The sequence below is a fragment of the Papio anubis genome, chromosome 1, assembly GCF_008728515.1.
Source record: "Papio anubis isolate 15944 chromosome 1, Panubis1.0, whole genome shotgun sequence".
NCBI classification, from domain to species: domain Eukaryota; kingdom Metazoa; phylum Chordata; class Mammalia; order Primates; family Cercopithecidae; genus Papio; species Papio anubis.
The window spans coordinates 38,902,977-38,923,911 of record NC_044976.1 but is presented as its reverse complement, the minus strand read 5'-3'; the positions used below and the strand labels follow the sequence as shown (position 1 = coordinate 38,923,911).

Below are 20,935 nucleotides of genomic sequence, written 5' to 3'. Positions count from 1 at the left end.
AGAGACAAGGTCTTGCTCTGTTGCCCAGGCTGGAGTGTAGTGGCGTGATGACAGCTCACTGCAGCCTTGATGTCCCAGGCTCAGGTAATCCTCCCACTTCAGCCTCCCTGGCACTTGGGACTACAGGTGTATGCAACCATGCCCAGATAATTTTTTTTTTTTTTTTTTTTTGATACAGAGTCTAACTCTGTCACCAGGCTGGAGTGAAGTGGCGCGATCTCAGCTCACTGCAACCTCCATCTCCTGGGTTCAAGCGATTCTCCTGCCTCAGTCTCCCAAGTAGCTGGGACCACAGGTGCACGCCACCACGCCCAGCTAATTTTTGTATTTTTAGTAGAGACAGGATTTCACCATGTTGGCTAGGATGGTCTCAATCTCTTGACCTCATGATCCGCCTGCCTCAGCCTCCCAAAATGCTAGGATTACAGGCGTGAGCCATCACCCCCGGCCACAATTTTTGTATTTTTTATAGAGACAAAGTTTTGCCATGTTGCCCAGGCTAGTCTCAAGCAATCCGCCCGCCTCGACCTCCCAAAGTGTTGAGATTACTGGCATGAGCCACTGTGCCAGGCCTAAAGTGCTATCTTTATTATACATTGAATTCCCTTGCAGGGCTAGATCCATTTCCGTACTCATTTTGTTCCACAGATTGGTCTAGTCCTGCTTCAATACCGTACTGCTTCAAACACATTGACTTTAGAGTATGTTTTAGTATTGGGTAAGACAAATCCCTTTTCATTACTTTTCTTCCTGGACTTTTTATTCCTGTATGTTTATTCTTCTATATACACTTAAGAATCAACCCCCTCTCCACCCACCTCCCATGCAATCCTTCTGGTAACCAATATAGAACTTTGAAGATACTGAAATTATATGCAAAATGTACATTGCACATCTCCAGAGAGATAGTGCAAAGTTTTCATCAGATGTGCAAAGGGAGCCCCTGGTCTACCTGTCTCTGTGAAAGGGGCCAGGGAGGAGCACACAGGAAGCCTGATTCCTCTCTGTGCTCCCACTCCTCACCTCCACCCTCGTTCCAGGTCCTACCCTGGCCTCCATCCTGCCTCCCCTAATCTAGTCCCCCTTGCTGCTCCAGAGCAACCATTCCACCACCCAGGCCCTAGTTCCAGGCCTAGGCTTAAGGTAGAATAGCTGATAACAAAGCTTTAATTAATATGTAAATATAATCAGGAGCCCCAGCTCCACCTCTGACCAGCTATGGAACCCACTTTGAGGCTTTTCACATTGTAGGGCCTCAGTTTATGCTTCTCACAGACCAGGTGAGAAGGGAAGGCATAGGATGACTATGCCTCCTAGCAATCACCAGGAGGATCCTTTAATCCCAGTAATTTTCCTTTTTCTCCCCACCATCCTACTCCCCATTTACTTTTTTTTTTTTTTTTTGAGACAGAGTTCCCCCGTCACTCAGGCTGAGTGCAGTGGTGCGACCTTGGCTCACTGCAACCCTCTGCCTCCGGGGTTCAAGTGATTCTTGTACCTCAGCCTCCCGAGTAGCTGGGACTATAGGCGTGGGCCACCACACCTGGCTAGTTTTTGTGTTTTTAGTAGAGATGGGGTTTCACCATATTGGCCAGGCTGATCTCGAACTCCTGGCCTCAAGTGATCCGCCCACCTTGGCCTCCCAAAACACTGGTACAGGTGTGAGCCACCGCACCCAGCCCCCATTTACATTTTAATTCATGCCCTCAGCAGGGAGACTACTGGTTTTACATGCCTCCAGCAAATATTAATTATTCTGTTCTCTCTGTCAATGAGTGGAATTCAAAATACTGGAGCCCAAGAGTAGAACTGACCAGTCCTAAGCAAGGTTAAATAGACAAGTTGGGGCAGGCATGACCCTAGGAAAGACTTTACACAGTATCCTCCTGGGCTTCAGAACCCAGGACTCCAGGAGTCCATTTGGAAGTTTATATAGGCAGATGCCAGGCCCTAGAACAGAGTTTCTCAACCTCAGAAACCTGCTGACATTTTGGGCCTGACAATTCTCTGGCGCGGGGGCTGCCCTGTGCATTGAAGGCGTGTAGCAGCATCCCTGGTCTCTTCTCATGAGATGTCAGTAGCAACCTCCTCGTTGGGAAAATCAAAAATGTCTCCAGACATGGTCGAATGTTCCCTGGGGGGCAAAATCGCCCCAAGTTTAAAACCATTGCTCTAAGAGAGCGCAGGGGAAGCAGGTTAACTTGGGCTTCAGGGCCGGCCACTCTACTTCCTTCTGTCTGAAAGGGACATCATAAAGTCTTTCTCTTCATACCAGGCACTGGGGGAAGTCTTTTCTCCTCTCTGAGCTTCAGTTTTTCCATCTGTAAAATGGACTTGACGTTTGTAAGTCGTTTCTTCTTCTCTTACCATCTGACGTTCCTGGAACTGGTTCAGGGTAGGGCAGGGGGCGCCGCGGTGCCTGTGAGGTCCTGGGAGGTGCCCCAAAGAAAAGGAAGGATGAGAAAGAACAGATAGAGGTGGTGGTGGAGAGGGGAGGCCGGGCAGGAGGCAGGAGCGTCCTAGGGACACGGAGAGGCCTGAGGCTTCCCCAGACCCCGCTTCTTGGAGGCCTCATTAATGTAGATCTCCCTCAACCCGGCAAGCCAAACTCCCCGGATTCCCCTAGGCCCCGCCCACCACCGAGGCCCGGCCCCCATTGGCCCCGCCCATCAACGCGACCCCGCCCCCAGCAGGCCCCGCCTCCCCTTCGCCTCCCGCCAGCCCGAGCTTGGGCTTTGCACCCGGCGGCGACTGAAAACCGTGGCTGCTGCGGAGCCGGCAGCGCAGGCTGGCGGAGCGGAGCTGCCCCCGTGGTGGCGGGCGATGCCCCCGTGAGCCTCCCTCGCCGCCCCTCCCCGCCCCGCGTGCCTACCCCCTCGGAGTCCGCGCCCGCCTGGGGCCGGGCCGCGCCTACTGCCGGGTCCGCGGGGCGGGGTCCCGGGGCAGCACCTGCCCCGTCTTGCGGAGCCGCCTCGGCCTGCGGAGCCCCCCTCCCTATCTGGACCCCGGCCCCACCTCCGGGTAAGTCAGCAGGCCTTGCTCGTCTGGGAGTGGACGTGGGGAGGGGGCTGCAGAGGTCTGGAGGACCACGGGGGGAGGGGGGCTCTGGCCATGAAGCGCAACGTAGGGATGTGAGTGTGCCGGGGCGGGGGTGGGGGGATGAACACAGGGTGTGAGAGGGCTCTGGGGAGGGGGCTAAGGGGTGAGAGAGGAACGTGGGGTGTTTGGGGAAGCCTGGAAAATGGGGAAGGGGGGCCAGAGTCTTGAGTTCTTTGCTGATGCTCAGAGCTCCTGGGGCCCTGGTCTTCAACAGCATTGCCTGGCATGGCATTTTTGGAAAGTGCTTAAAATCCCTCCTGGAAAGGGAGCTGGAAGGCAGCCTGCCTTTCTCCCTTCTGCCTGTGCCCTGGTTGAGAAGCAGCCACTTTTTCCTCCCAACGTGACACCGTTGTGGTGCCCAGAGGACCCCCTCTGCCCCATAAGAGAAAAGGAGTGCTGCTTACTCCAGCCCTGGGGTGGGAAGAGGGGTCTTTGGGAAGCTGGGAAAGCAGTTGGTCAGCAGCATGGTGCAGAGCCCAGGGTTCAGGGAGGCTTGGCAAAACCCTTGATGGCCAACTTGGGCATGCTCTCATTCATAGGGAGGACCTCTTCCCTGACTGGCCACCTGGGTATTTGGACCCCATGTCCGCATTACCTCTGGACAACTCAGCCCTGAGGAGTGGGTTTCTTCAGTGTCCTGGTCCCGAAGGCTCAGGAAGGATCCTGGAATGGGGTGGGCAGTGGCATACCAAGGCTGGAGAACAGGGGGCATTGGCTGGCACTGCCACCTAGGGCCTGTTTGAATGTGGCCCTTCAGGGCTTGGACGCTTGGGTGAATATCAGTGTCCAACCCTAGCCCCAGGGGTGTTATCAGGATGTAGGGAAAAGGCTGCTGCCCCTTTGGTCCTGTCCTCTATCCATGATGACTTCTTAAGTCTGGGTTCCTTGGGTTTGGGGCCTGAAGTCATGGGAGGAGGATTGGTCCTGGTCAACAAGGGGTTAATCAGCCATCTCCCCGCAGCGCCCCCCCCCCAATAGTTGCTGCTAGTCACCAATTAGTCTGTAATTAGGCAGCTGCCAACTGTCCCTGGGGGCATGTGGGTAGCCTAATGGGGCATTCTTGGTTGGGGGGCAGGGTAGGTGGGTTGGCAGGGGTGTGCTGGGGAGGTGGCCCATGCAACCTGTGCTTAAACCAAGCACTATGCCCTTTGGTGTTTGTTTAGGGCCCACAGACCCCTTCCCTGCCTTCTGTTCTTGATTGCCTTGCTTAGGGACTTCCAGCCCTGGGGTTCTACACTTAGCCGACCCTTTGCAGGGTGTGAAGCCCAGAGTTGGTTAAACTTGGCTTCAAACCCAAGCTCTGCCACTTTCTGGCTGTGTGATATTGAGGAAATCACTTCCCCTCTCTGAGACTCTCAGTAAAACAAACCCAGCTGCTATGTGGGTAGCAGGAAGGAATGAGTGAAATGGTGGATTTGAGCTGCGCAGCACAGTGCCTGGCACTCAGGAGGGCTCAGCAGCTAACTGCTGAACTCATTAACAACCCCTGTGCCAAGTACTTGCTGGGGTGGGCGTGCAGGAGCCAGGTGCTGAGGACCCAGCAGGGACCACAGTCCGTTCTCCCAGGGCATGTGGTCTGTGTTACTGTCTTAACTATTCTCTCCCTCCCTCCTTGCTCAACGACGCTTCTGGTCTCCGGACTTTAATTGGATTTTACTGCACAGAACCCAGGCCCAAAGCTGCTACTCTCTGGGCTTCCCAACTTCCTGCCCAAGTGCTGAGCTCTGTGGGGTCTGTCAGGGGTCTGGGTGATGTCTGCAGCTGTAGTAGCAGCTGGCCCTTTAAGGAGGGAAGAAAACAATTATCTGGCCTGGGCATTGCATCAGCTGGAGCCTGGAGGGTCCCTGGGGAGGGGGAAGCAGGCTGGTGGTTGATTTCATTAGTGCCATGTGAGAACTCTCACCTGACTCTGCCCCACTCCCCAGCCACAAACTTCTCCCCCAGGCAACAGCTGCCTCAGTGCCTCCTCCCGCTCCAGGGGCACGACCTTGGAGAGCTCTCTGTGTGTACCCCCCAGTCAATGTCATGGGCCCCAGCAGAGGAGGGAAGTGTCTCTCACATTGGCCTTTTGCTGACTGTGGCACTGTCTCTCCTGTTAGCAATCTGCTGACTTGGGGTGCAGGGTGCGTCTCCTGTACTGGCATTTTGCTGACGATGGGGGTGTTTCTCCCACACTGGCATTTTGTTGACCCAGGGAAGGAGTGACTTCTACACTGTCCTCTCACTGACAGTGGGGCTGTCTCCTACACTGGTATATCGCTGACCTCACAGAAGAGCTTTACCAGCTGGGGTGTGTGTGAACTGAAGGCGGAGGTTAGAAACAAGCGCTCTCTGGTTGGAGGTGAGCTTGCTAGGAATGGTGAGTCACAGGGGTTGTGTGGTTTGGGGCAGAGAAGAGACCAGGCACTTAGGCATCAGACAGACAGGATTCCAATCTAATGCCTTCTGCTTCCAACCTGTTACCACTGCAGGCAGGTGGCCTCAACTACCAAGTCTCAGTCTCCTCTAGAAAATAGGAATAATTTATACACATACTGCTCCACCCCATCTGGAATGTGGTTAGGGAATTAAATGTAGTAACCAGATGTATAGTACCTAGTCCAGGGCTGGCAGGGGGAGGGTGCATACTGTATAATGGTTCTCTTCCCTTTGCAACTTTGGGCTCTTCATAGCTTGAGCTCAAGAAGCCTGGACAAGAAAAGGAGGGTCTGGGAGGAGTGAAGAAAAAAGGAGAAAGAATGCCTGGCCCTCTTGCCTCTGTGGCAGAAGGATGCATTCAGTCCACCAGGTACCTCTGATGTATCAGGCTCTGTGAGCCAGGCGGCCCTCACGGAGCTGACATTCTAGTGGGGACATGACCCAGAGCAGGTTAATTACACATGGCACGTGTGTAGAAAGGAGGGACTCAGGGGAGCTCTGGAACCTATCACTGAAGTTGCTCTCCTGCCCTCTATAATCTGGGAAAGGTTCCTGGAGGTGGCGACATCTTAGCTGAGTCATGAATGGTGCCAGGGAGTTGTAGAGGAAAAGAAGAAGGGATGAGGAAGGGGAACTGTGTGACTGAGGCCCTGGTGATGGTGAGAACAGGCTTGGTGTGGTGGAGGGGGGCAGTGTGGGCAGGCCCAGGACAGCCCGGCCTGATTTCCTAGTCTAGCAGGATACTGAAGACTTGGGAATTTATCCTGAGGCCAATGACAACCCCTAAAGGGTTTTAAGCAGAAAAGGCAAGAGCAGATTTCCCCAGAATGTTAGGGTCTATGGCCCTCAGGCAGAGCCTTCTTGGGAGTGACTTTTTGCCCTCTCCTACCCTTTTCCCTGTGCAGCAGCCTCGGTCCCAGGGAACCGGTTGTTTATGTGGCTGGCCCCAGGAGGGAGGGCGGCCAGTCCCAGTCCCTCCAGCTCCCTCTCTGTGGTCTAAGCTTCATCGCGGCCTTGCTGACGAAGCTCAGCCCTTGGGGCCAGGTTCTCCCAACCTCCCTGGGGAGCCAGAGGGCAAGAGGCAGGGTTTTGCACCAGGCTGCTCTGTGCTCACATCCCAGCTCTGCAGTTCCTGAGCTGGGTAATCTCTGGCAAGGCATACCCATCTCTGAACTTCTGTGTCCTCAACTGTAAAAATGGAGTTGATGTTATCTCTAGGAAAAGGATAAAGTGAAATTCCACGTGGAAATCATAAACCCTATCTCAAAGTCAGTTGACATTTTTACTCTGTTGTGTGGGGGCTGACATCAACTCTGGGCTAGGCCCAGGGCTGGCTGGGGGTGGGAGCAGGGCTGGTTTCAAGAGTCTATGGTCACGCAGGGCCCAGTGCCTAGAAGGACCCCATACTTAGTGTTCTGCTGACACCATCTTAAAATTCTTAGTGACCAAAGTTCAAAACAAGGAGTCCTGCATTTTCATTTAGCACTGGGTTCTGCATATTATATAGCTCCACAAATCGGGTAGGGGTAGGAAGAGGCAGGGAGAGACGTGGACCTGCAAACAGTTCCCAAGGGTGAGGTGGAGGGCATGACTAACTGTTCCAAGGTGGGTGGGATGTTAATAAGAATAACACTTATTTAGTGCTTACTGTGTGCTAGTTCTCTGCCCATCACTTTACATCCTCATCTTTAAACAGTCCTATGAGGTAGGTACTATTATCTGTGGTATAGATGAGGAAACTGAGGTGATCTGGTCAAAGTCGTACAGCTATCAAGTGGCAGAGCTGGGATTCAAAACCAGTTTGTCCAACTGCACAGCAATGCATACACCAGGGAAGTCACCTAGGAGGAGCGACCACCTGCCCTGGGTTTGGAGGATAACTTAGAGTTTGCCCAAGGGGAAGAAGTGCACTGGGGAAGGGAGGGCTCTCTCAGCTGGGAAGTGTCCAGGCTGAGGGCATGATGCTTGGCCAGGAGAGGGTGCCTTCTGGGGTTGACAGAAGGTAACCTTTGCATTTCATAGTCCTGATTTGCCAAGCTCAGAGCCCCTTGTCACTCTGCCCCTAGGTCCTGATGCTACCATGGCTCCTCAAGTTGCCCCAACTCCTCTTCTCACTGTTTTGCCCCCTCCCTCCCTACCTCCCGGGTAATCTCGTTTACTCTCTTGACTTTAATGATCTCTTCTGGGTTCAAGATCTGCAGGTCTGGCTGGGTGTGGTGGCTCCCACCTCCTCAAAGTGCTGGTAATCCCAGCATTTTGAGAGGCTGAGATGGGCGGATCACTTGAGCCCAGGAGTTCAAGACCAGCCTAGGCAACGTGGAGACACCCTATCTCTACAAAAAAATACAAAAATTAGCTGGGCATGGTGGCGCGTGCCTGTAGTCCCAGCTACTTGGGGGGCTGAGGTGGGAGGATCGCTTGAGCCTGGGAGGTTGAAAGTATAGTAAGCCATGTTCATGCCACTGCACTCCAGCAGCTTGGGTGACAAAGTGAGACCCTGTCTCAAAAAAAAAAAAAAAAGAAGCCCCAACAATCTGCAGGTGTGATTGCTTCCTGGCCCACACTTAGATGTCTCACAATCAGCTTCAGCTCAGGTCCAGACCCAGCTCCCGACTCTCACACTTGCATCTGCTCTGCCTTTAGGGTCCCCGGTTCATCTCTGGCATCACCATCCACCCACCTGGTCAAGCCGGAAAGCTGGAAGTTCTCCTGGATACGCCCCTCTTCCCGTCCCACACCCCCATAACCAGTCCTCAGCAAGCCCTGTTAGTCCTGAATCTCTGCCTTGAGTCCGTGGACCCTCTCACTGCCCACCGCCCCCTCCAGGCCACCATTGGCTCTCACCTGGGCCACTGTGACAGCTTCCTACCTGGTCTCCTGACATTTGTTCTTGCCCCGCTTTCTTTCATGGTCTTCTTAGGATAAACGTTGGATTGTGTCATTTCCCTGCTTAGGACCCTTCCAAGCCTTCTTGGAATGAAAGCCAGATGCACTGACGCAGTCTCCGAGGCCCTGTGGGATCTGGTCCTTGCCTACCTTTTTGTGTCTTCTTCCACCACTCTCCCTCAGCTGCAGGACTTCCACACGTGTTGTCCCCAATCCTGGAATGCACGCCCCCTCTCAGGGCCCTGCTAACTCCTACTTATCCTTCAGATAGATACCAGCTCAAACGTCATTTCCGCAGGGAAGCCTAAAACCCAGACAGTAAACAGCACCCTGCTCCAGAGGACCTTGTACTTCTTCATAATGTTCGGCACACTCGAATCGCTTTTCCGTCATGTCTCTTTCATGCTAGACTGTGAACGCTGTGGGCTCAGGAATCCTGTTTTGTCTCACCCTGGCACATAGTAGGTACACAGTGAAATAGTGGGTGAATAAAGGCACTAGATGAGGAGTGCTGCAGCCTCCTAACCGGTCCCTGCCTCCAGGCCTGCCTTTTCTAGCCCTTTCTCCACGCAGCCCCAGAACAATCTTTCTAAAACACAGAACTGACCCTGTCACCCCCTGCTACTTAAAATACTTCAATAGCTCCCCGTCACTGACAGGAAAAGGCCTCGGCTTCTTATGGTATTCAAAGCCCTTTATGATGTGCGCCCAACTGCCTGTCTTCCCTGCTTCCTGGCCACACTTTGAACTCCAGTCCCTCTAACACGCCAGGCTGTTTTGGGTCTCTGTGCATCTGCACTTGCTGTTCCCTTTGCTTGTAATGCCTCCCCACCCCTACTTTGTCTCCATGGAGAACGTCCTTAATTCTTCAAAATCGGCTCAGCTGCTACCTTCGCTGTGAAGCCTGCGAGCACTTCCGCTCCTCCCCGGGCAGAGTTAGCCCACCCTCCCTCGGCCACATCTCTGCGAAGCCTACGTCTCTTACTCGCTGTCTGCCACTGCACTGGGCTCCTCCATCGTAGGCACAGTGATTATTTTTTCAGGATTGTTCATCTATGTACCTCTGGCTCCCAGCTTCTCTCTTGTCTTAATTAGGTCTTTGCTTATATACAGAAACCCACTCAAACCAGCTTCAGTAATAAAGAAGGGCTTATTACAAGGATAGAAGGGATTCCCGGGAACTAAGGGGAAGGAAAAACATTAGCTTGAGGAAGGTGGGACCTGGAGGGCCACGGGAACTGGAAGCAGCCATTCTCTGCACCCTGCTGGCCGTCTTTGCCTTTCTGTCTCCACAGACTGGATATCTCTGCCTTTTCAGGCACCAAGCCACCTATAGTTCCTGTATTGTGTCCCTCAGTTTCAGCCACATGGAGAGAGAGAACTTGGGGCTTGGCAGATCCAATCGCAAACTCCCAGGAGAGGATCTTATTGGCTCAGTGGGGCAGGTGCCCACCCTGGTCCAATCATCTGTAGCCTACTGGGAAGGATCAAAGAGACATGCAAACATGGCTCTCAGTGCCCCCCTTAGAGAAGGGGGATCTTTGTTAGCTTCCAAAGACATCTCCTGGAATTCTTAGAGTGCCAAGGTGGGTGCAGGCTGTTGGGCCTGAGCCCCAAACTTCCATCTGGACAGCAGCTGGAGAAAAAAGGCCTGGAATTGTGACTTAAAGGGGAGTCTTTTCCTAGGCAGCAGTGCTCAGGACAGGCCCTGAAGAACCTGTCAAATGTCATTCAGAGGCCTGAGGAGAGAGAGGAAGAGGAAAGCCTGAATTTTCTCACCTTGCTTTAGAGTGAGGAGAGAGGGAAGAGGAAGGCAGGAACAGTCAGAAGAGTTTTTCCCCACCAAAATCTTCATCCTCCAAGATGTAACTGGTTCTTTTCCTCAGTGAAAAGCCAAACCGTGTCTACCCCACCTTCCTCCCATCACTCATTCTTGACCTGTGTTGATTCTGTTCTTTGTACTTCCCTGGTAATAAACTTTTTTTTTTTTAAAGTACTTACTCTGTGCCAGACATTGTGTTCACACATTTCATTTAATCTTCACTCCCTATAAGATGGGTACTATTATTATTCCCATTTTATTTTATTTTTTAAAACATAAAATTTTATTTTATTTTAGAGACAAGGTCTCACTTTGTTGCCCAGGCTGGAGTGCAGTGGCTTGAACACGGCTCACTGCGGTCTCAACTTCCTAGGTTCAAATGATCCTCCCAAGAAATTGGGACTACAGGTGCACACCACCATGTCTGGCTAATTTCTTTTTTTTTTTTTTTTTTTTTTTTTGAGACAGTGTTACATTCTGTCACCCAGGCTGGAGTGCAATGGCATAATCACGGCTCACTGCAGCCTTGAACTCCTGGGCTCAGGTAATCCTCCCACCTCAGCCTCTCTAGTAGCTATGACCACAGGCTCATGCCATCATGCCCAGCTCAGTTTTGCTTTTTTTTTGTAGAGACAGGGTTTCACCCTGTTGCCAGATTGGTCTCCAACTCCTGGGCTCAGGCAGTCCTCCCATGTTGGCCTCTGAAAGTGCTGGGATTACAGGTGTGAGCCACCACACCCGGCCTGTCATCTCATTTTACAGATAAAGAAACTGCAGTTCAGGCATTTACAGGCTAGACTGTAAAGCTCTTCACCTCTCTTAATCTCAATGATTTGCTGACTTGCCTGCTTACCGTTTGAGATTGTGAGGGTCTCATGGGCAGATAGCAGGTTACCATCCTCCCTCTTTCCTCACTACCCAGGAAGGGCTGCCAGCTGTGGGATAGACGGACGCAAGTAGAGTAGAAATGGTGTCTGGGTAGGTGTCAAGTCTCTGACTTGTGGATCTCCCCTGCGTAGCTAGCTCTGTGACTATGGACACGTCTTTTATCCTTTCTGAGCCCCACTTTTCTCATTCAGAAACAGGGATGATAATTCCTGCTCTGGGGCTCATATTAGATGGTGGCTGTTATGACAGTTTGTGAATAGGAAAGGACCAAGGAATTTCTAAAGGGTTGTTATGACCAGAATGGGCTGCAGCAACAGGGTACTAGCCGGCCCCTGTGCCTGAACTCCTGCAAGATGTGGACAAGCCTAGAGCTTCCCAGTGTGTGGAGTGGGACCGGGGATGACTTTCAGTGCCATTGCATAACATTGGCTCACATAGTGAGAAAGTTGGTTCCCTTTTTTTTTTTTGAGATGGAGTTTCACTCTTGTTGCCCAGGCTGGAGTGCAATGGTGCAATCTCAGCTTACTGCAAGCTCTGCCTCCTGGATTCAAGAGATTCTCCTGCCTCAGCCTCCCGAGTAGCTGGGATTGCAGGTATGCACTACCACACCCGGCTAATTTTGTATATTTAGTGGAGACGGGGTTTCTCCATGTTGGTCAGGCTGGTCTTGAACTCCTGACCTCAGTTGATCTGCCTACCTCAGCCTCCCAAAGTGCTGGGATTACAGGTGTGAGCCACCACGCCCGGCCTCTAATGTGTCTTTAACAAGTTTGCCAACACTGGTTGCCCTCCCTTTTTAACAGAGAGCTCTCAGGCTCGGCTCAGAACATTATCCTGGTAACTCCATGTAGCTCAACGTAATAACATAACTTTGTTTTTACAGAGTTTTTTTTTTTTTTTGAGACGGAGTCTCGCACTGTCACCCAGGATGGAGTGCAGTGGCGCGATCTTGGCTCACTACAAGCTCTGCACCCGCCGCCGGGTGGTTCATGCCATTCTCCTGCCTCAGCCTCCGGAGTAGCTGGGACTACAGTCGCCCACCACCACGCCCGGCTAATTTTTTGTAGTTTTGGTGGAGACAGGGTTACACTGTGTTAGCCAGGATGGTCTCAATCTCCTGACCTCGTGATCTGCCCGCCTTGGGCTCCCAAAGTGCTGGGATTACAGGCGTGCGCCACCATGCCTGGCCTACTGTGTTTGTTTTATTATCATTTTCTATTTATTAAAAGTGATATTGGCATTCCATTTATATTAATAACATGGTTTCTGTTGAAAATAGTTGCACTAAAGTTAAAAGTGTCCGTTTATTTATTTTTATCTGTTTATTTATTTATCAAGACTGGATCTCACTCTGTCACCCAGGCTGGAGTGTAGAAGCCTGATCTTGGCTTGCCTCAGCCTTGACCTCCTGGACTCAAGTGATCCTCCCACCTCAGCCTCCCGCATAGCTGGGACTACAGGTGTGAGCCACTGCCCCTGGCCAAAGTGTCGGTTTAAAGAAAATAAGTAACAAACAGGATGGGAGTCTATAGATTTGTTGTTTGTTTGTTTGTTTGTTTGTTTGTTTTTTGAGACAGAGTCTTACTCTGTTGCCCAGGCTGGAGTGCAGTGGCACGATCTCAGCTCATTGCAGCCTCTGCCTCCTGGGTTCAAGCAATTCTCCTGTCTCAGCCTCCCAAGTAGCTGGGATTACAGGTACGTGCCACCATGCCCGGCTAATTTTTGTATTTTTATTTTGACCATCCAGATGAGGTTTGACCATATTGGCCAGGCTGGTCTTGAACTCCTGACCTCAAGTGATCTGCCTGCCTCAGCCTCCCAAAATGTTGGGATTACAGGCGTGAGCCACTGCGCCCGGCCTAGGAGTCTGTAGATTTGGCAGAAATCATTGAGGTGGCACACAGTGTTGTACACTTAATGCAAAATTGGGAAGTGGTATGGGAATGTCAGAAATGTGCACTATTGGCCTAGATAATTTTGAAGGTCCCTTCCACCTGCCCAGCAAATCTAGGGGTCTCCCCCTGCTGCGCTGGCCTGCTCTCCTCTGCTCACCTTGAACCCTGGCTTGGGCTTCTTTAGGAGGATCCTGTCACGATTTCCCTGTAGACAGGAGAATTTGTGCCATTGTTTTCACAACCTGCTTGGGAGGCGGGGCTCATGGAGTTGAGCTATCTGGATGTGGTAGGATGCCCCCTCATCTCTGAAGCCAGGACTTGAGACCTCCTGGAGGGAGTAGGGACTGCATACCCTACAGTTCTCCTGCTTCCCATGTATAACACAGGCCTCAGGGAGGCCTAGGGAGCAGTGAAGCTTTGGGAGCCACAGGTAAGGGTAAGGCTGCCCTTGGGGCTTCATGTCCCAGAGCTTGGGGCTCAGGGACAGTGAAACAGAAGGCTTTGGAGTCTCATAGGTCCTGCTTCCCCTACTCCCTGCTTTGCCTACCACTTTGTGCTGACTGCCTGTCCCTGGGAACTCGCAGCAGACCCCAGGGGGGACCTTGGAGGACACAGTGAATTTATCCTTAGGGCCCACGAGCAGGGCCAAAGTAGAGAAGGCAGATGGGAAGGAGGGAGGGAAGTCCTGTCTGCCCCTCCCTAGTCCCATGTTCACAGTGGGAAGGGTGGCCTGGGCCCCAGGAGGGTGGAGGGCCTGGGTAGAGTGTGGGGTGTGTGCTTGTGTGTCCATGGTGAATGTTTGAGGATCTCTGTGAAGGCATAATGTGTGTGTGTATGTATGAGAGTTTAAGTGTGTGTGTGTGTGTGTGTGTGTGTGTCCCTGGCAAATGTAGCTCTTTAGCTCACAGATATGTCTGAGGGTCTCTGAGGGCATATTGTGTGTGCACTGTGTGTGTGTGTCTGTGGTGAATGTATCATCATGTGATATGTCTGCAGTTCTCTGCGAGGGAGTTTTTGTGCGATGTGCGAGTTTATGTGTGTGTGGTAGGGTGTGTCTTGGGTCTGTGTGATGTGTGTGAGTCTGTGGTAGCTGCATCTCCATGCCATGTGAGTCTGTGGTGCACAAGGTGTGTTTTTGTGTGCATGTGTGTGCTGTGTCTGAGTGCGTGTGTAGGTGGATTGCCTGCTGGGTGTGGTGTGGTGCCTGTTGTTTTGTGTACGTCATCTTCTTTGTACAGCGTGCATCTCGCTCTGTGGCGCATCGGAGGGGCCAACCGGAGGTGTATGGCTTGCGCGCGGGTCTTTGTGCCCTGAAAGGGACCGGGGGGGTGGAGAGGTTGCAGGGAATGTGTGCACCTCTTTGGGCAGTGTCTGTCTGGGCTGGGGCCGAGCCTGTGCTGGCTCTGAGGAGGGTCCCCAGGGTGGGCAGCAGGCGCGGGCGGCGCCTTCCGGCTTGGCGCGGGGCTGGTAACTGGAGCCCCTTCCCCCGATGAAATATTGATCCGGCTTCGTCAGCGGCGTGGGGGAGGGAGGGGGAGGGGGGAGAGAAGGGGAGGGGAGGAGAGGGGAGAGCAGGCGGGGGAGGGACTGGGAGCGAGCCGCCGGCCGCTGTCCGTGGTGCTGCCGCATCTCCCCCAGCGAGGGTGTCGTTGCTCAGGCGAGAGTGGGCCTGGTAGGGGGAGAGATTGTCCCATCCACCAGCATCCTTGAGGGTGGCCCTGCCTCTCAGGATGAGCCTGCCTGTCCCTTCTGCTATCCCCCATCTAGGAAGGGGGAGCAGTGGAACCAAATATATATCTTATTGGGATCCAGTGTCCACCAGCTAGGGTGACCATATGGCTGGGTTTGCCTGGCACAGTCCTCATTTTCACCTGTGGTCCGGTGTGATTGAGTATTGTTCCTGCTCATTCTCATAAGGGTCCCAGGTGGATGATAAATTATGTGCTCACCTGTAATAAGACTTTGATCCAAAGACCTTTCCCCAGTCACCTCTGCTCCGCCCTGGGAGTTCTCTAGCCATGCGGACATGTAAGTGTGTGTGTGGTTGCATGTGTGGAAATTGTCCTTCCTGTGCTAGGACTGAGCTGGAATAAGTGCTTCAGAGCCCCGGGCTCCTGCCACAGCCCAAACCCTCCCCAATGCATCAAGCCCCCTTTTCTTTCAGTCCAAATTCTGCTTTCCATTCCAGCTGTGCTCCTTTCAGGCCTGGGCTTCCCCTGTGCCTTAGGGAGGGAGTCAGGGTGCCCCCCTAGCCTCCCTCCTGCATCCTGAGCTGGGTAGACCCCTTCTTGGTCTCAATATCAGGGTGTTGCAGGGCTTCCAGCTTGGCCATCTGTATATTCATGGCGTCTTCTGTGAGTTCCTCTCCTACTGTTCACTATGGACTCTCCCTCCTTCAGTTGGTTCCGTCTTCCTCCTACCTCTAACTGTAGGTATTACCTCTCAATCCTTCCTCACTCTCTGCTGTCTCCTGGGCATTCTTCTTCCTTTCCACACCCCATTTTTTCTTTGGAGAACACACCCAAATCCTGCCCACTCACCTTGCTCTCCTGAGCGCTAGTGAATTGGCTTACCTGGCCAACACCTGAATGTGAGAGTTGCAGCATTATCTCAGACCCATCGGGACTAGAATGGGGATTCATCTTCTCCTTAAGCCAGGATTTTTCTGCTAGGACCTCAAGCTCTGCCGTTGGCACCTTTCACCCCCATCCGTCCTGTAAATCACCTTGGATTTCATTTATTTATTTATTTATTTATTTATTTATTTATTTATTTTGAGATGGAGTCTCACTCTGTTGCCCAGGCTGGAGTGCAGTGGTGAGATCTCGGCTCACTGCAAGCTTCACCTCCTGGGTTCACATCATTCTCCTGCCTCAGCCTCCTGAGTAGCTGGGACTACAGGCGCCCGCCACCAGGCCCGCCTAATTTTTTTGTATTTTTAGTAGAGACAGGGTTTCACTGTGTTAGCCAGATGGTCTCGATCTCCTGACCTTGTGATCTGCCCACCTCAGCCTCCCAAAGTGCTGGGATTACAGGCGTGAGCCACCGTGCCTGGCCAAATCACCTTGAATTTCATTTTTTACCTTTTCCCTACTTTGTCCCCTCACTCACTCTAGGCAATCCCCTAACCCCACCCACGACTCCTGGCCACGTTTCCTCTTTGCACCTCACTTTCTGAAGCAGTGCAGCCCTTCTTCCTGCATGGATGTAGCAGCCTCCTGGCTGCTCTTCCTGCTGTCAGGCTTCTTTCTGAGTCTGCACTCAGTGTCAGATTGATCTCTGTAAAGTATTACATCTAAATCATGTCAGATTTCACTCCTACAGGATGAAAGCCTAGCTTCTTAGCCCCACATTCAGAGCCCTGCACTGGCTGCTCCCAGCCTATCTTTCCAGCCCTCTGTTCCGCAGTTGTACCTACCTCCTCTCCAACTGCACTGCTCTGTTCACCAGCCTCTGAACACAATGTTTTCTCCCTGGGCCTTCCCAGTAGTTGCCACCTCTTTCCTTTAGAGCCACCTCTGCCTCTCCTCTCCAAACCTCACCTATCTTTTGAGGTGCAACTGCTGGGTTAATGCCTTCTCTGGTCTCCCCCACCCTGAAGTGTTCACTCTTTCTGCAGAACAACCAGAGCAATGTATCTTCACCTCTCAGTGCCTTGGGTGGTCCATGGACCAGCATCATGAGAATCACTTGTAAGTTTCTTAGAAATGCAGTGTCTCAGGCTCCACCTGTGACCCATGGATCAGAGCAAGCTCCCCAGGTGATCCACCTGCACGTTGCAGTTGGAGCAGCACTAGATGGTGTGGTCATTGAGGACAGGATCTTGCTTCTGTTTGGGGAGTCACCTTTGGCCAGTAGTAGTGGTATGCTCCAGTGCCAAGTTTAGCAACCCCTGTAAGGAGACAGGTGCCACATCTAGCCAGATCCTACAAGCCAAGGGAGGGGTGGATGGTGGAGATGGCTGAAAAGAATGTGTACCCTGGCTGGCCCCTTCCCACCCATAATCTCTGCCCTGCAAGGCCCCAGAGCTCAAGCTCTGTAAATCTGACTGTAGAAAGCACTTTAGTGACATGAGGAGGAATCAATTAATCAATAAAAAAGCAGTTATCAAACAGATAGAAGAACTTTTCCCTCGTCACAAAGCACACATTGGTGGAAATGCTTGTTACTCTAATGTATGTTTTGAAAAAGAAAAATATGTGGTTTTGGTTTTTTTTCTTTATTATCACATTAATACAGTTTCTTAAGTAGTAACTTTAGAAAACACAATATGTCACATGGAGAAAATAAAAATGACTCACAGTACTATAAATACTGCTAATTTAATGTTTTAGGTTGCCATTCATTCATTCTACAAATATTTACTGAGTCCTGCTATATGCCAGACCTGTGCCAGGTACTAGGGATTCAGGGTGAAGATGACGACAAGGTTCCTATTTTTAACCAGCTCACAGCCAGGGGGCGGGGTGTGGGAGACAAGCACGGAACAAGTTAGGAACAGCAGTGTGTTCATTTCCTAGGGAAGCTGCAACAAAGTGCCACGAACAGGGTGGCTTAAAACAACAGAAAGGTAGACTCTCACAGTTCTGAAGGCTGCATGTTTAAAATCAGGTGTTGAAAGGGTTGCTTCCTTCTGTGTGCTGTGAGGAAAATCTGTTCCGTGCCTCTCCCCTGGCTTCTGGTGACAGGTGGCAATCCTTGGCGTTCCTTGGTGCATTGACGCGTCACTCCCATTTCTGCCTCCATCGGCACATGGCGCTCTCCCCGTGTCTGTCTTCACGTGGCCGCCTTCCTATAAGGACACTGGTTATATGAGGGACCCACCCTTCTCCAGCATGACCTCATCTTAACTCGTCACATCTGCAATGACCGTGTTTCCAAACCAAGTCACATTCTGAGGGACTGGAGGTTAGAACCTCAACATTTTTTAGGGGGACACAATTCAACTTAGGGACAGTACAAAGGGAATTATGGGGACTAACCTCATCTGGGAAGACTCTCCTAGGAAATGACCTTCAAACTTGGATTGAGCCAAGAATAGGGTTTAGCCAGGCAAAGGTGGCAGGACCGACAAGTATGGGGCCACCAGATCATGGGGGTGGGGGAAGAGAAGAGCATGCCAGGCAGACAGGAGACAAAGTGGCTAAGTGACTCTTTTTTTTTTTTTGACAGAGTCTGGCTCTGTCACCCAGGCTGGAGTGCATTGTTGCGATCTAGGCTCACTAGAACTTCCACCTCCTGGGCTCAAGCCATCCTCCCACCTCAGCCTCCCGAGTAGCTGGGACTACACATCAGGCTAATTTTTGTATCTTTTTGTAGAGACGAGGTTTTACCGTGTTGCTCAGGCTGGTCTCAAATTCCTGGGCTCATGCGATTCACCTGCCTTGGCCCCCCAAAGTGCTAGGATTACAGGCATGAGCCCCATGCCCGGCCCAAGGTGGTACTTTTGAGGACTGAAAAGAAGCAAGTGTGACTGGAATACAGAGTAGGGGCAAGAGGTATGGGACGGACTGGAAGATAGGAGAGGAAGACAGTCCAAAGCAAGTGTGACTGGAATACAGAGTAGGGGCAAGAGGCATGGGACGGGCTGGGAGATAGGAGAGGAAGACAGTCTCTAGGTCACATGGGCTTGTGGGCCTTGGTGAGGGGCTTCTCCTTTGTCCTGCAGGAAATGGGAAGCTAAGGGAGGTTGTCAAGCAGGAGAGATTCATTCTGTTTTGTAGGCTGGCTCCTCCCAAAACTGACTCAGGCTGTGTTGTTCCTCCAAGTCCCTGCTTCTGAGGAAGAACACACAGCCCTGTCCTTAGGAGCCCCTAGCCCAGTGAAGGCCCATGGCGACCCTGTCCTGAGAAGGGGGCATAGCTGTGACCCCAGCAGCCCCTAGTGGAGCCTTCAGGAACCTTGTTCTGAATGGGAGACAGGGCTCACCCAGCCCTGGGTCTGCCTTACCCTTGTGTGTTTTGAGTCCTTAGAGTTTGGGTTTGAGTCTGACCACCCCATCTCCCGCACTGCCATGATGACTGTGACTGAGACTGTATCTAGGGTCCATGTGGTGCCCTGAGGCCCCAGGGAACGTCAGGGGCTCAGTCTTCTAGGTCTTGCAGAGACCATGCCTTCAGCACCCTACTTCCTTCAGGGCATGTCTGCAGTCTGCATTGCCTTCCTACACAGTATCCAGACTCTCTGGGGTCCTCAACCCATCCCTTACCACACCCTCAGAGGGCCACCCCTTTCCTGTGTGTGATGGGAGAGGGCCTGCCTTGCCCGGGCTGGGTGGGCCAGGCTGGGTGGAGGAGAAGTGGGTCAGCCTGGTAGCCATGGTGACAGCAGCTGCTCCGTGCCAGCCTTCTTCTCTCCTCACCACAAACCTCACCGATGAGCTCCTTTGTCCGGTCTGGCGGGGATGGGGGTCAGGCGAGTGAGATGGGGGACTGTGGTGTGTATGAGTGTGCATGTGTTCAAGCTCACACACACCTGCTCAAAGGTGGGGTGTGTGCCTTAGCCAAGGGAGCCCACGACTCAGGGTAAGACGCTTCCTGCTTCCCTGCCCACGGAGCCATGGGGCTCTTCCTGCCTCTCTGGACTGGGCAGGGGCCCATTGGGGAGGGTGTTTGTGGGTGTGTGCAGGTGTCTACACATGTGAGTCCGTGAATGCCTATGGCTGTCGTCGTGGCTGCTTCTGTGTGTCTCTGTGTGTATGAGTGTCTTGGTGGGGGGCGGTGTGCATATCTGTGTGCACGTGTGATTGCGTCTTTAAGTGTATATCATTGACACGAGTCTGTGTGATCACACATTTGGAATTCTGTGCCCCATGTCTCTTCCTGCATGTGTGTGTGCACGTGTGTGTGTGTGTGTGTATGTGTGTGTGTGTGCGTGCACACATGCCAGCCTGGCTTGGGGGAGACAAAGGTCTGCACAACTAGGAGAGGAGCCGTTGCTCTGTGCTGCCCACGCTGGCTGGGTGTGCTTCCTTGGCACAGACTGTCTTCACCACCACAACCACCTACCAACCCATCACCGCCCACCTCTAGACAGGAGAGGCTGGAGCCGAAGGAGCCCCTCTACGCCTTCTGTGAGTGCAGGCACTAGCCTCTGACAAGGGCACAGATCAGCACAGGTGATGCGATGGGCCATCCTGACGCGGGATTAGGTTTGGGCCAGGAGTATCAGATGCCAGACCCACCATCCAGCAGGGGGTCAGGAGCTGAGATGCTGGCACAGCTTCATAGGCCACTTCTCACTTCAACTGAAAAGTGCAGGAACCCTGATCCCAGACTTCTGGAGCACTCAGGGCTGTGGTGGGAGGTGCTGCTCTAGTCCCTGGCCCTTCCCCTGAAGTGGTTGCACCCGGTGTGGACTCCAGACCAATAAGAACTAACACTTGGACAATCCTTTACGATTTATAAAGGGATCTTTTTGGAATAATAATGTAATTGCCCAACTGATGATCATTTACCACATCCCAATCCTTGTTTTGTGATGTTTTATATAAGAATCCTAAAGCAGACATTATCGTCCCCACTTTATAGATGAGGAGCGTTAGGCTCAGGGGATTTGTTAAGGAAGCCCTGTATCATACGGCTTGTAAGTGGCAGATCTAGGTCTTGCACCTAAGTCTGTCTGCCTCCAGAGCATGTGTTTCATTCACTCTGCCTTTCTCTGCTTTTTGCCTCCTGCTCCTTTTTTGTCTCATCTGACCCCCAGTCCAGCCAGGAGAGTTGGGGAGGGGCCAGGTGGTGATTAAACTCGTTTTGTAGAGGAGGGAATGGAGGGAATGGTCCAGAGAAGCTGAAGGACCTGCTAAGGATCACATGGCTGGGGCAGAGCCAGGAGTGTGTCACCCAACTGCTGGGCATGTCACAGAGTGTCTGGGGAGGAACACAGACCCCATTAATCAGAGGGAGGTTGGAGGAAGGAAGGATGGGGT

The 20,935-nt window shown here is 52.4% G+C and overlaps 1 protein-coding gene across 5 annotated transcripts in view; it reads left to right on the top strand.

The window, feature by feature from the left end:
* The first annotated feature begins 2,707 nt into the window (after positions 1-2,707).
* The window catches only part of RIMS3 (regulating synaptic membrane exocytosis 3), a 46,887-nt gene continuing 28,659 nt past the window's right edge, over positions 2,708-20,935 (top strand). For 3 of the 5 annotated variants that reach the window (XM_017960260.3, XM_009205879.4, XM_003891666.5), the window contains exon 1: positions 2,708-3,021. The gene's annotated coding sequence lies outside the window, so the exon portion shown is untranslated. Of the gene's footprint in view, positions 3,022-13,652; positions 14,289-18,370; positions 20,081-20,935 lie in introns of those variants that run through there. The other 2 variants (XM_009205865.4, XM_009205869.4) reach the window with 2 other exon arrangements.